The following is a 12,489-nucleotide window of genomic DNA, read 5'->3' on the forward strand; positions in this document are numbered from 1 at the left end:
ATGTTATTAGAATTTGTAGCCTCCAAATATGTTGCAATGATATTGGAATTTGTAGTCTCCAATGATGTCACAATAATAATGGAACATATAGCCTCCAATTTTTTCACACTGTTATTAGAATGCAGAGCCTCCAATGATATTACAATGATATTGGAATTTGTAGCCTCCAACAATGTCACAATGATATTGAAAATTATAGCCTCCAATGATGTCACAATGATGTTGGAATTTGTCGCCTCCAATGACGCCACAATGATATTGGAACATACAGCATAGCCTCCAATGATGTCACAATAATATTGGAATTTGTCGCCTCCAATAATGTCACCATGACATTGGATTTTATAGCCTCTAATGTTGTCACAATGATTTTTGAATTTATAGACTTAAATGATGTCACAATGATTTTGGAATTTGTAGCCTCCAATGATGTCACAATGGTATAAGAACATAGCCTCCAACAAAGTCACTATGATATTGGAATTTAAAGCCTCCAATGGTGTCACAATGATGTTGGAATCTGCTGCCTCCAATGATGTCACAATGATATTGGAATTTAAATCCTCCAATGATGTCACAATGATATTAGAATGTATAGCTTCCAACAATGTCACAATGATACTGGAATTTATAGCCTTCAATAATGTCGCAATGATAATGAAACATATAGCCTCCAATGATGTCACAATGATATTGGAATGTATAGCCTTCAATAATGTTGCAATGATAATGAAACATATAGCCTCCAATCATGTCACAATGATACTGGAATTTATAGCCTTCAATAATGTCGCAATGATAATGAAACATATAGCCTCCAATGATGTCACAATGATATTGGAATGTTTAGCCTTCAATAATGTTGCAATGATAATGAAACATATAGCCTCCAATGATGTCACACTGATATTGGAATTTGTAGCCTGCATTAAAGTCAAAATGATACTGGAATATATAGCCCCCAATGATGCCACAACAATATTGGAACTTTTACCCTCCAATGATGTCACAACAATATTAGAATGTATATCCTCCAATGTGGGACTGCAACTACATAACCTAGAATATATATATAATTTAATTTAAATGATCATATTATTCCAGTCTGACTACAATCAGATCGATGTAAAGATCAGTCTGTTCTCTTCTAAGAATGCAAATATGAAAAAAGAAGGAAAAAAAAGACATATTTCTGAGGAGGTATTTAGACTTTAATGTAATGAAGTCGAACCTGGTATACAGAATGCCCCAAAATGTATTTAAAAGCCAGAGACACAGCCAATTAAAGGGAGTTAAAAAGATCATTCAGTACAAACCAATTAGTGAAAGTCCTGCTGGTACAGTATACTACAGCTGAGTAGAAAAGAACAGGGCACAGGGGAATGATTAAATACAGGGACAATCGAGAAAGGCAGAACCATTTTCATCTGCAGCCATCACCACAATATACATTGCAATTTATATTCCTTAAATTCTAAACTGCAGATTGATTCTACTGCTCAAGCTGCAGGAGAAGTGTATTCACATTAGGAAGAAATAGAGACACATTTACATATCAACAAACATATATATTACACTGCAGTCATAGAGAGGTACTTTAATCATATACATGGAATATTATGAGACAATGGGCCTCATTCTGGAAAAACCCATGTAGAACAACTGGTGACCATTTACATAAGAATGGTTTTACTTGTGTGAACTGTCACATGATGCGTCAATTTGCGCAAAAATGGTTTTACTGTTGCATGATGCAACAATTTACTTGCATAAACTGTTGCATGATGCGACCACTTACGTAAAAAGTTTTAATCCTGTGAACTGTCGCATAATACAACAATTTATGCAAGAATGGTTTTACTTGAGTGAACTGTGGCATGATGCAACAATTTGAGTAAAATGGTTTTACTGTACATGATGCAACAATTTACGTAAGAATGGTTTTACTTGCGTAAACCATTACATGATGGAACAAATTACGTACATTTTGTTTTACACGCATGAACCATTACACGATGCGACAATTTACGTATGAACTGTTTTACTTGCGTGAACCGTCGTATCATGCAACAATTTACACAAAAATGCTTTTCCTTGCATGAACTATCGCATGTTGCAACAATTTAAAAAATAATGGTTTTACTTATGTAATATTTTACATATGACGGCACTTTACTTAAGAATGGATATACTATTGTGAACTGTGGCATGATGTGGCAACTTATGGTTTTATTTGCATGAACTGTCGCATGATACAACAGTTTACATAAGATTGGTTTTACTTACAGTACATCAACTGGCGCATGATGCCACAATTTACAGAAGAATGATTTTACTTGTTACATATGGTTTTATTTGTGTTAATTTGTTTTACACAGAAATTCGATTCACTCTTGTTTCATGAATGAGGCCCAATGACAGGAATAAAATAATTCCTCAACTATCTAGTGGTAAAAAAAGAACCGCTTGCGTGGATGGTTTGTAGTGGACGGTCTCTTTCTCTCTCAGGCTGTCTCTTTTTCCTTTCTGTTTTCAGGCAGTGAGGAAGACACCTCTCCTAATGGGTCCTGACAACAGAGATGCAACTGTCACCTCACTAACAGGCCCTGAGTCAGTGCTGATAACTCATGTGTGTGTGTGTCCACAAAGGCGTCCATTTGCTTTTAATTTCCCAAAGTGTGAATAGGAGGAGAGAAAGAGGGAAGTTTGTGGGTTGTGGTTGGTAGCAGTCACAGTAGATGCAGTAGAGACAGGGTTATGGCAGGTCCCTGCATGGCAGAGATAATCCATAATGCTCCAGTTGATGATTATATGTTTTTGTCACCCTGGTCTGCAAGTGTGATTTCAAACATTTGGTACTCCACAGAAGGGTTTGCATCTATAATCCAGAAGATATATCCTGTGCAGTGTTGCAGATAATCCCAATAAAATCCATAATCATTAACTCAGAATTTCCCACTTCCACACAAGCTAAACAAAACAGCCATTAATACGCCTTGAGTCATTACAACCGGAAAACTGCAGTTGCATGCGACAGTTCCTGGTTGCTTCAAATCCTGTGGACCAAAAAAGACAAGGAAGTGATTTTAGTTTGTGCAAATATGAGAAATTTAAAGAAAAGACCTTTTATATGATAGTTTTTTAAGATTTTAAGATCAACTGCCATTGCACTGAAATAAGGGAACAGCACACACTTTAAAATTCCTCCTTTTGTGTTACGCAGGGAAAAGAAAGTGTGATTGGAAACCAGATTTCTGTTGGATTTAGAACAACATGAGGGTGAGTAAATGATTTAAATTTTTTACTTCGAGTGAACTATTATTAAATATTATTACTGATTCTGTTATTCTGCCAATTGACCCTTCGCTAAGCTCTGCCCCCTTGGTAACAGTTGCTCGCTCTGACAAGCTCTGCAGAACTCCCCATTGGAATGAATGGGAGATTGCCATGAAGGACGCAGTTATTGGCAAAATATTCTCATAAACGGAATGGATAATATTTTTACGTGGGCTGGTATGAAGGGTGACATTGTAATGCATATTTATCTAAAGTTTTTTTATATATATAAGAGAAATTGTTAAATTACACAGTAATTTGATTAAAATCTGTGGAGACTGTGAATCAGAATCAAGGCAAATTATTATTTCAGTCACTTGAAAAGAGATAATTTTCACTTAATAGCGATTACACATGTAATAACATTAGCCTATGTGAACAGAGCTGTTTATAAGATCTCATAACACTATTTTTCATGCTGTGAACTGTTTATTTACAATCACTTTTATTATGACTTGAATCAATACATAAATGAATTTACATTCAGTTTTTAGCTTTAATTTACCTTGGAGCAAATGTTGGTGTCATTGCAGATGTGATATGTTCATTTGGGAATGAGAGCTGACACCGTTTAATCCGTAACATGCCTTTCTCCAGATTTTTTAAAGAATTATTAAAATAAAAGAAAGCAATAATTTTCGTGGAGGACTCATGGTAGTATTATGTTATTCATTCATTTAGTTCTGGCATCTCATCAATCATGATCTTGCATATGTCTTATAAGGCCCCACAGCTGTCTTCCTTTGCTCGTACGACGCGCGCTTTCATTCACATGCATGTGAGTGGAACACACAACCTTGTCACACACTACTATGCCTCACTTTCAAAGCATCAGTTGTTTCATGTTGGATTACGCATGGTGGTCTACTCACCATAGGTTCATGCTCCTCAACGTAGCTGGTATCCATCAGGAAATATACTAAGTGATCCGTCTACCCTTCTTTTGGGGGAACAATCATCAAAACAAATAGCTAGTGATTGTTGGGGTTCTAGGTTTTCCTCATTCATGTTCTCAATGCCACATTCATCTTATCGTTGCATTCCATCTATATTGCTTTTCAAGCGGTAATGTTCATTTCCTAAAGTGCTGGGTGCTCACTATCATGTTAGTGAATAGCGCGTTCCACCAGCGTGGCGCGCATCAAGCGGTCGAGTTCAGTTTCACATGGCTCTCCTACTTGCAAGCAACAGCGTTTGCATACCTGACCGACTCCTGCACTGGGGGATGAGGTTTCAATATGCATATAAGTTGTTTATACATAAGTATTTCAGTGTATTGGGTCTGATTTTATTCTTTAGCTTCTCATGTGCTTTGGTCACTCTTATTTGCCTGTTTCAGTGATGTCACTTTTCTCCGCAGCCGCCATATTTGTGACCATCAGTGGGAGGAAACAATGGCAGTGAATGGAAAAACACCCGAGAAACGATATCAAAAAATGGCTTTTGGTCCATGCCCAGTCCCAGGAAAGGTTCATACAGGTCTGAAGACAGCACAGAAATTGGCAAAATGAACTTTTGCTGGCATTTAAAGATATTTTATCCATGATTCATCTCTGTACGCCGGCGAGTCTGATGTGTGACCAGTGAGTACACACACACGCTCACTGGTACATCACCATAAACATCTCTCATTCAGAAGTTATAAATGTTTTTGTGTTGTTCTGGTCTGATTTAGTCACAGTATTTAAAAATGTCTGTGATTATCCCATCTGTATGAATGTAGTAGCTGCTTTTAAATCCTGAAGAAGGTTTTTGTAGCATCTCTAGCATCTGGACCAATCAGACACACAATTATTCATTATTTAATGAATAATCCAACAGATGTCTCAAGACAGTAACAAGCAAAGGTCCAAGTAGGCCCAAGCAGACTCCGAGATGTCTGCTCTCCCACTAATCATTATCAGCTCTTACTCCCCCTTTGCTGACACTGGTCCAGCAACTAGTGGACCTCAGAGACATTCCAGGTGGGGGAAGGTAGCCACACGCAAAGCAAAGGAATGTGGGAAGAAGTAACTCACTCCATTCCCCCATAGGAAAGACACATAAAGCCCATAAAACAGACTTTTCTTCATTCATTTATAGACAAACTGTTCTATAAATGAACATGCATATCCTCAGGACATTGTGGGTATGATTACATACATAGGAGTATAGTGTCCTTTGTACTGTATACCGTTTTGTGCATGCTTTATGACAGAACCACTAGATAATGTAAAATTATTGGTATCATGCTTCCTATCAAATTAATCCTTGTGTGATGCACTAAACATTGGAGTATAGCACCCCCTTATAGCATGCATTGTATGCTTGTTATATTAATCAGAGCATAAAGGGGCACAAACTGCTAGCTTACTCCAATCATGCAAATGAGTCAGCTTCCAAAAAAAGAAACTTTTCCCGCTGGAAAATTGCACCTTTCTCATTGGTCAAGCCAAACTCGAGAGGAGTAACCTCCCTCAGGAGTTAAAGGGCACCATCGGAGTGACCTCCCTCTCTCTCTCTTCCTTCTTCTCTTTCTCCCTTCTGCTCATGGTTGCTGCTTGTGTGGGACCGGAAACACCCGGTCCAACCGTGAGGTCGCGGGCCGGCAGGCCTTAACACATCAAGCCATGTGTAACTTCCTCGACCATAACGGAGTCAAACTAACACCGCAAGATCATCATCATTTCTTTATTCAACACGGAAGAAATTGATTGCAACTTCAACACCATCGACTCAAGCAACCATCAAGACTTTCTCCTGAGACAGCATCCGGGCTCTCTCTCAACAGCCAAGGCATTGCAAGTATCGTACAACTAACTAACTAAACAGAGGTTTAGTATAAGCTGTGAACCCCTTTGTTAACAAAGGTGCTTTGAAGTAAGAAACTGATGGTTCTTTCAGTTGGTTAAATTACTCTTTTCATAGCTTCATTCCCCTGTTCTGTTCCGGTTTCATTCACTTTCACTTTTCCATTTCCCATATATGCCTGATTTGTGTGTATGTGTTTGTTTAGATTAGTTATGTGTTCGTGATTTCGTTAAATAAAGCTTTTGTGTACATTCTTGCGAGTTGATTCTGGTCTGCTTGTACATCAACATCAATTTAACGATTTGATCACAGCTACATGCTAAGAAAGAGTTATTTTTCTGTGGCCACGAAAAATATACTTTCTGAGAGACTGATAGATGATCAACACTGAGTGTTCGCTGGACGAACAGATTAATTGATTGTAAAATTAATTCAGCTACATCAAGTTAATTCTATTGACTGATCCAAATATTTATAATTAATTATAATGAGTTATGGTTAATTATTCATATTCCCCTTTTAAAGATAATTTGACTGTGCTATATTTTGATAAATAATCTCATCCCTGTTTTTAAAAGATTTCGCTTCAAAGCTGTACCTAAATATGTGTAATATTATTTTCAATGAGCCATGAGAATATTACTCCAATAAGTGAATTAATCATAATTCCCTTATTAAAGCTAATTCCTTACAATAGAAATTGTGAGCGGATACGAGACATTGTATTACGATTTTAATGGTGGAGAATTTTATTCAGACAAATTATCTAATTTATAATGGTTGTCGAACGTGACTAATTCCATTATAAATTTCCTTACATAAAAATGTAGAATAAGGACAGTTTAATTTAATTCCTAGCTCACATACTGTTTCCCTACATATAATGGTGGAGGTATGCAGGCAGTAACCCATCCTGTGTACATTTATACTACCAAATTCGCTACACATTCCACAGAGCAGCACAGTGAAGGTACATGGAATATTGGTCACAAACATGGCAGCGCGGTCATACAGTGACGTCACATGAAACAGGTCAATAGCATGTGGTTATTCTTGCATCATTTTGGCATTGAGATTTGAATTTTATGGGTTAGCAACCAATAGTCCTGGCAACAACGTTCTTTACATTTTTTTTTTTTATTATTATTTTAATAAAATCCTGCTTAAAAGTACTCAAACACACATTACTTCCATAAGCTGTCATTGGAAAATAGCAAACGCATGTCAGAGTAATAGTGGCAGCAACAGTTGCTACGACAGGATTGGTCAGAAGCGCTGGGCTTAGTGAAGGGTCAATTAGGCATAGTTTTTGGCTGAGGCTGATAGTGTCAGTCCCAAGTCATAAATTATTTACTGCACAATGATACAAGAAAAATCTCTGGACATACTTTTATTTTTATAACTTTATATTTTATATAGCTATTTCCCACTATAGCTAATTATCAACGTAGATTTACCATTTTAACCATGTAGATTTATAATTTTGCATTATATATTATATTATTACTGTACCTTACTTTGCTTTTTATCTTTTTTATTATTATCTTTCAATAGTCATGTAAACAAAACTGTCAACTGTCACAATAAAATCAAAATTGTGATATGACAGTGCGATTATCAAACCACAAAGGCTTCCGTTTAAATAATTAAATAAATAGCCTGCATGCACTGCTTGCTGCGCTTTACTATACGTGTGCAGTGCTGTTCTCTATAGTGTAGGTATTACACATACTCAAAGCACGTTTAATTCCAAATATGCTTGGTTAGTCAAAATCTAAACTGACCTCAAAACACCTGGTTTTTGATGACAGAAGACTCGATGAGTTCATTTCTCTGCATTAAAAGCAATTATCAACTCTACTTCAAACAGAAATGTCTTCCTGTAGTGTTCCGCCAAATAAAGACTTAAGGGCTTAACCAGAGCGCATAGCAATGCCGCAGACAGGTTAAGAAAATATTACATACTGTACATATAGTACTGTTTTATAATAATATGGTACTGTTCAATAAGAATAATAATAATAATAAAAAAGTATTAACCAAAATAATTTCTTAACTTAATATGAACGTTACATTTATATAGCGCTTTTCTGACACTACACTCAAAGCGCTTTACATAGTGAACAGGGGACTCTTCTCAACCACCACCAGTCTGCAGCATCCACCTGGATGATGCGACGGCAGCCATAGTGAGCAGTATGCTCACCACACACCAGCTACTGGTGGAGAGGAGAGAGTGGAGTGATAGAGCCAATTAGTGGATGGGGATTATTAGGAGGCCATGATTGAGAAGGGCCAATGGGGGGAATTTAGCACCCCTACTCTTTACGAGAAGTGCTCTAGGATTTTTAATGACCACAGAGAGTCAGGACCTCAGTTTAATGTCTCATCCAAAGGACGTTATAACTTAATAATAATAACTTATTATTAGGTTCCAAAAAATAATGATGAAAAGTGAGCTGAGACCCCATCACAAAGTGGACAAAAACAGGCACACAGTAAAAAGATACAATGTGAAGATGATGTGAATTAGTTTTTCTTCCCATCTATGTTTCACTGTATTTGTTTTATTTTTATGTTTTTATTTTTATTTAGTCTGGTTCTTTTTAAGAGGACTCGAGTGTGAACAGTATTTCTATTGGCAGTAGAGCATGTTTGCCCATGACTTATTTTAACTTTATTCAAAAGGAAACATCCTGGTTACTTGCGTAACCTCCATTCCCAGATGGAGGGAACGAGATATTGTGTTGATGTAGTGACACTAGGAGTCACTCTTGGGAGCCAGAGACACCTCTGGTCTTTGATAAAAGGCCAATGAAAATTGGCGAGTGGTATTTGCATACCACTCCCCCGGATATACGGGTATAAAAGGAGCTGGTATGCAACCACTCATTCAGGTTTTATGCTGAGGAGCCGAGACAAGGTCCCAGCCATTTCAGTGGGTAGTTCAGCATTGTGGCAGGAGGGACACAACGTCTCGTTCCCTCCATCAGGGAACGGAGGTTACGCAAGTAACCAGGACGTTCCCTATCTGTCACTCACTTGACGTTGTGTCGATGTAGTGACACTAGGGGTACCTATACAAAAACGCCGCAACTGGCTGAACTGTGTTACGTGAACTGCCGGTGTGTGACGGGAAGACACTGTGTGCCTCGTAGCCAGCGTACCAGGCTGACACGTAACCTCCCCCAACACAGTTATGAGTGTCGAACAGCCCTTTGGGACAAGTTGACTACCCAAAAGATAGAGATGGGCTAGCCCAGTCATGGCCTCTTATCCCCTTTTTTTCCCCACTCCCTAAAGAAAGGGGGATTAACTAACTGGGCCCACCAGGTTGTTACCTGCTTGTGCGTGCCACTACACGGGACGAAACCGGTTCCACCCAGAGATTGTAGAACCTCGCAAAGGTGTTGGGAGTTGCCCAGCCCGCTGCTCTGCAAATGTCTGTTAGAGAAGTGCCCCTGGTCAAGGCCCAGGAGGCCACTACACCCCTGGTAGAATGGGCCCATAGCCCTACCGGGGCGCACGTCCTGGATGTGATATGCCATAGTTATGGCATCAATGAGCCAGTGGGCGATCCTCTGCTTTGAGACAGTGCTTCCTTTCCGCTGTCCACCAAAGCAGACAAAGAGCTGCTCAGAGACTCTGCATAGCAACGTCAGGGCTGGGTCTGCCTCCTCATGGGGCAGAGCTTGCAGGTTCACCACCTGGTCCCTAAAAGGGGTTGTGGGAACCTTGGGCACATAGCCCGGTCGGGGTCTCAGGATCATGTGAGAGTAGCCCGGACCGAACTCCAGGCACGCTGACAGAAAACGCTTGCAGGTCTCCTACCCTCTTGATGGAAGTGAGCACAGTCAGGAGGGCAGTCTTAAAGGAGAGTGCTTTAAGCTCTGCTGACTGCAAAGGCTCAAAGGGGGCTCTCTGTTGACCCTGAAGAACTACAGAGAGGTCCCATGAGGGAACGAGGCGCAGTCTGAAGGGATTCAACCTCCTGCGCCTCTCAGGAACATGATGATCAGGTTGTGCTTCCCTAAGGACTTACCGTCCACTGTGTCGTGGTGTGCTGCTATAGCGGCTACATACACCTTAAAAGGTGGAAGGGGATAGCCGCCCTTCCAACCTCTCCTGCAGGAAGGAAAGCACCGATCCGACTGCGCATCTCTGGGGGTCTTCACGTCGGGAAGAACACCACTTAGCGAACAGATGCCACTTAAAGGCATACAGGTGCCTCGTAGAGGGGGTCCTAGCCTGAGTGATCGTGTCTACCACCACGGGTGGTAGACCGCTTAGGTCTTCCACGTCCCATCCAGGGGCCAGACACGGAGATTCCAGAGGTCTGGTCATGGGTGCCAGATGGTGCCCCGTCCCTGAGAAAGAAGGTCCTTCCTCAGGGGAATTTGCGGGGGGGGGGGGGGGGGGGGGGGGCGTGGGGCTGTCACGAGGAGCGTGAGGTCCGAGAACCATGTCTGGGTGGGCCAGTAGGGTGCTACCAGGATGACCTGCTCCTCGTCCTCCCTGATCTTGCACAGCGTCTGTGCAAGTAGGCTCACTGGGGGAAATGCATATTTGCGAAGTCCAGGGGGCCAGCTGTGTGCCAGCGCATCTATACAGAGAGGTGCCTCGGTCAGGGCGTACCAGAGCAGGTAGAGGGAGGATTTTTGGGAGGTGAACAGGTCTACCTGTGCCTGTCCGAATCGACTCCAGATCAGCTGTACCACCTGAGGGTGGAGTCTCCACTCTCCCTTAAGGGTAACCTGCCGTGACAGCGCATCTGCTGCAGTGTTGTGGTCGCCCGGGATATGAGTGGCTCGCAGTGACTTGAGGTGCTGCTGACTCCAGAGGAGGAGACGAGTTGTGACATACAACAGGAGTGCAGACCATCTTGACGGTTGACATATGCTACCGTTGCCATGTTGTCTATCTGAACTAACACGTGCTTGCCCTGGATCAATGGCCAGAACCTGAAGAATCGGGACCGGGCAGTAAAAGGTGCCTCCCATGATCTTGTCAGATCCTCATGCACTTCCGGGAAAAAAGGGACTGGAGCAGGGCTTGGCTGCTTTGAGCGGAACCGATCATCAAGCCACGAGGGTTCAGGGGAGATCGGAGGGTTCCACTCTAGCCCGACACTCGCGGCTGCTCGGGAATGCATGTCCATCATTTCCGGATCAGCCTGTGACTGGACAACCGCACCCGAGGAGGGGAGCCCAGCTGAGGCTTCTGTGTCCTACTGGACAAGTCTGCTCTCCGATGCTGCGCTCGAGAGCTCAACAGCTTCACGGGCTCCGAACAAGAGGTCGAACTCACCGTGAGACAAGCCGGCGGACTCATCCGGAAGCCCGATCAGGGCAGACGAGCGTGCTGGGGAATGGGAGGTCTGTGGGGGGATACCCAGCGGAAGTGGTCCCATTGGGGTCCCCAAATCGCCTCCAGTGCTAGCAGCGCTGGCCTCATACCCGTAGGTAGAAAGACCGAGGCGGGGAGCCGCTGGGGTGGCATGCTTTCTTACGAAAGCGAGCCGCGACCGCAACATTGCCATGGTCATGTTCTCGTAGAGAGTACATGATCAATCCACGAACGCTCTCTCCGCGTGGGTCGCGCCCAGACACGAAAGACAGCGATCGTGACCGTCAGAAGTCGAGAGGTAACGACCCCAACCAGGAATAACACACAAACGGAAAGGCATCTTTAAAAAGATGCATCTTTAAAAAGATGTTCCGTGTGTGCCGCTCTTTTAGAGAAATATACTCTTTTAGGAAAATATACTCTCCTTTTTCTGCCGACGTGCCCAGGGGTATTCTCTGCAGTGCACCAGTGCAGAGGAGGGAGAAGCCGCTGAAATGCACCGTCAGATCCAGCAGAGGTGAATGAACAGTCAGCTCAGTAAACATCAACCGTTTGGCTCCAAAGAGAAAATCTGAATGAGTGGTTGCATACCAACTCCTTTTATACCCGTATGTCCAGGGCAGTATGCAAATACCACTCGGCAATTTTCATTGGCCTTTTATCAAAGAACAGAGGTGTCTTGGGCTCCCAAGAGTGACCCCTAGTGTCACTACATTGACACAACGTTGAGTGAGTGACAGATAGGGAACACTTACTAAGTTTTTTTTCTTCAAATGTTAATACATCGCAGTTCAAAACGCAATATTTTTAAAAATGATCACAATTAGATTTTATTCTCCAGAGAGTTCAGCCCTAGCTGCACCTCACTGTATTTGTTACTTTTTTAATGCTTTATGTGTTATGTTTTATTAATCAAAATAAAATGGCTTCCTATAATGTTTGGATCCATAAATCATGAACACTAAACTGTTAAAATGTTTAACTGTTCTTATTGTTTATATGAAATTCTGTTATTTT

The 12,489-nt window shown here is 41.5% G+C and overlaps 1 protein-coding gene across 1 annotated transcript in view; it reads right to left on the reverse strand.

The window, feature by feature from the left end:
• Positions 1-845: 845 nt before the first annotated feature.
• LOC127430652 (janus kinase and microtubule-interacting protein 2-like) overlaps positions 846-12,489 on the reverse strand; it is a 63,308-nt gene continuing 51,664 nt past the window's right edge. The window contains exon 22 of the mRNA XM_051680579.1: positions 846-3,056. The gene's annotated coding sequence lies outside the window, so the exon portion shown is untranslated. The remainder of the gene's footprint in view (positions 3,057-12,489) is intronic.

The sequence above is a fragment of the Myxocyprinus asiaticus genome, chromosome 40 (assembly GCF_019703515.2).
Source record: "Myxocyprinus asiaticus isolate MX2 ecotype Aquarium Trade chromosome 40, UBuf_Myxa_2, whole genome shotgun sequence".
NCBI classification, from domain to species: Eukaryota; Metazoa; Chordata; class Actinopteri; order Cypriniformes; family Catostomidae; genus Myxocyprinus; species Myxocyprinus asiaticus.